Raw genomic sequence first — 2,976 nt, 5'->3', positions numbered from 1 at the left:
TATATACGATAGGATAAACATAAAACTACTGTTCTCCCATGTAAACTAGCACATAATCACAATAAAATATTTTAAAAAAAGAACATCATACACGAAGAAAGCAAAAGGACATTTAAAAGACAGCAAAGAAAAAAAGTCCAAAATGGATATCAGAGGAAGCTCTGGAATGTAAAGAAGCTAAACTGATTGGAAGAAATGAGGAAGTAAAAGAACTGAACAGAAAATTTCAAAATTTCAGCTTGAGAAGACACAGCAAAGTACTATTAAGAAATGTACAAAAACATGGATTCAGAAAACTAAAAGGGAAGAACACACTCAGGATCTCTTAAGTTAAAAGAACTAAAGAGAGAACAAACAAGACTGAAGATCGGGTGGAAGTGCAGTAAGGAGCTCTGCCAGCAACAACACAGAATACCTGACCAAGCAGGCTCAGGGGATGGTCCCAGAATTCTGAACCACATATAAAGGAATATTTAGAAGCTTGGAAGGCTTACAGCTGAGGGAATATGTGGCAGAAGCAAGAAATCCATTGCTTCTAGTTCGGGATGCTCAGCTGCTCCAGAAGCTGCCATCTTGGGTGAGACCAAGTGAGGGAATGATCAGAGTGGCCATAGACGCCTAGAAGAACCTCAGAGATAAAGGTATGGATATTCTTTTCTTTTGATATCTGTTCATTAGTTCCTTGCTGTCTGTGCACCTCCATTCTGGTGACTATAGGGATGCCTGAGCAAGTGGGCACCCCAGCCCCACCCTCGGAGGGTTCTACTACGCATATGCACAGATCTCCTCGAAATTTAAAGAGACAGTTTCCAATTAAAACCAAACAGCCGGCTCCCTTGCCCCACCCTGACCCTCCCATCCTGGGTCCCAGCCTCTACTTACCCCACCAGCCCCGTGAGGCTCGCAGAGCAAGTGGTGCTGGCATCATGTGACTGCCCGGAGTTGGTGCCAGGAGCCAGGAGTGGAGCCGTGTGGAGCTGGGGCCAAGCCTGAGCACAGAGCAAGCGCCCGCCCCAGGCACACCAGTCCTCGTCCCTGTCCCCTGCGGCTGCTGCCCGATTGGAGCGCTAGTATTACTGCATTTGCGGGGCTCAAGGAAGCCCAGATCTGGGCCTTTATTACTTGTCTGCTGTGCTCAGCACTGCTGCTCGCAAAGCTAAACACCAGAGCACCTTAGAAGTTCAACCAAAAGAATGCTCATGTTTGACCCAGTCCCTGTTAAGCAAGAAGCCATGGACCCAGTATCGGTGTCCTACCCATCTAATTACATGGAGCCCATGAAGCAAACAAGTATGGAGTCATCTACTCCACGCCTTTGCCTAGTAAATTCTTTCAGACCTTGGAAGGCCTGTCGCATGGGATACAGATGGAACCCGTGAACCTCACTGTGAACAAGCGAGTTCACCGCCTTCGGGTGCGAGTTCTCCTTCCTCCCTGAAATTCCAGTCTTCCCACCAGAGAGCCTCGCCAGGCTTGAGCATGCCTTCGCCAAGCCCGCCAATGAAGAAGTACTGGCCCCCTCCAGCCGGAGTGCAGCCCGTCAGCATGTCGCTGTCCATACCGCCCGTCATGGCTGCTGTGCTCTCCCAGCAAGGCATCCGCAGCAGCCCTGGGATACTGTCCATCATCCTGACGGCTGTGGTGCAGCCTGTCCCGTTTATGTACACGAGTCACCTCCAGCAACCGCTCATGGTCTCCTTGTCCAAGGATATGGACAATTCAAATAGCAGCATGCAAGTACCTGTAATTTAATCCTATGATAAGCCTATATTACAGAAAAAAATTAAAATAGAGCCTGGGATCGAACCACAGAGGACAGATTATTATCCTGTAGAAATGTCACCCCCTTTAATGAACTCAGTGTAACCCCCCTCCCCCACAAGCATTGTTGCAAGAGAATCACCCATCGGTCATCATACAACCAGGAAAAAGACCTTTGCCTGTGGAGTCTCCAGACACCCAAAGGAAGTTGCGGATACACAGATGTGATTATGACGGATGTAACAAAGTGTACACTAAGAGCTCTCTCACTTGAAATCACACAGAAGAACACATACATGAGAAAAACTTTACAAGTGTACATAGGAAGGCTGCACATGGAAATTTGCTTGGTCTGATAAACTCAAAAGACATTTTCAGAAACATACTGGAATCAAACCTTTCCAGTGTCCAGACTGTGACCACAGCTTCTCCCATTCTGATCATCTTGCCCTCCATAGGAAACGCCACATGCTGGTGTGAATGCCTCCATCTGCCGCCTTAACATGACTCTCCACCTTCCTGGTTCTCTCAGTCCTCCTTCCCACTAGCTAACTCATTTTTTACATGTACATTTTCATTTTGATTCAGCTGGCCTGAATCTTCTGAATTTATAGAATTCAAAACTTCCATACGGTCAATAGTAGATGTTCTCTAATCTTCCCTCTCCTTATCACGGGTCACACCTAAAGAATGTGAACACTTCCCCCCCCACCCCAGGGATGCTAAGCAAACCCTTCTTAAGATGTGTTTAATGTACTGAGAACCAGGGAACTTGTAAACTAACATTACCAGTCAGCAGTTTCTCCATGTACTCCTCAAAAGAATGTCAAATGAAATGAAAAAATACAAAACAAAAAACCCAGCCACAGCTGGCCCTGAACTGTTTATAACTAGAAAAAGGCCTGAACGGGGACTGTGGAGTGGGACAAGCAGACAAAAAAGAAAATAGGCCTTTTAAATTAAACCCTAAATTATGCCAAAACAACCAACAGTGGCATCTTGAAATTTCTTAAGAAGAAGGTGAAAAGAGAAGCCCATTTCCTGATCACATCTACCTGGAGGCAATCAGAAAGCATAAAAAAATACCAAAATACATACCCATCTAAGTATTAAGTCCACAGATAACCCCTGAATATGCCCAAAAAACAGAAGCAGATGACCATATCTGCACATGTCCAGAAATGAGATAAAGTGACTGAGGCAAATAAGCTGGAA

The 2,976-nt window shown here is 45.8% G+C and overlaps 1 pseudogene; it reads left to right on the top strand.

Moving 5' to 3' along the window:
* Nucleotides 1–1,193: 1,193 nt before the first annotated feature.
* LOC102829222 lies at nt 1,194–2,241 on the top strand (annotated as a pseudogene).
* Nucleotides 2,242–2,976: the final 735 nt, after the last annotated feature.

Source organism: Chrysochloris asiatica, unplaced genomic scaffold (assembly GCF_000296735.1).
Source record: "Chrysochloris asiatica unplaced genomic scaffold, ChrAsi1.0 scaffold00124, whole genome shotgun sequence".
In the NCBI taxonomy this organism is placed as follows: domain Eukaryota; kingdom Metazoa; phylum Chordata; class Mammalia; order Afrosoricida; family Chrysochloridae; genus Chrysochloris; species Chrysochloris asiatica.
This window is presented reverse-complemented; position numbering and strand designations above follow the sequence as displayed.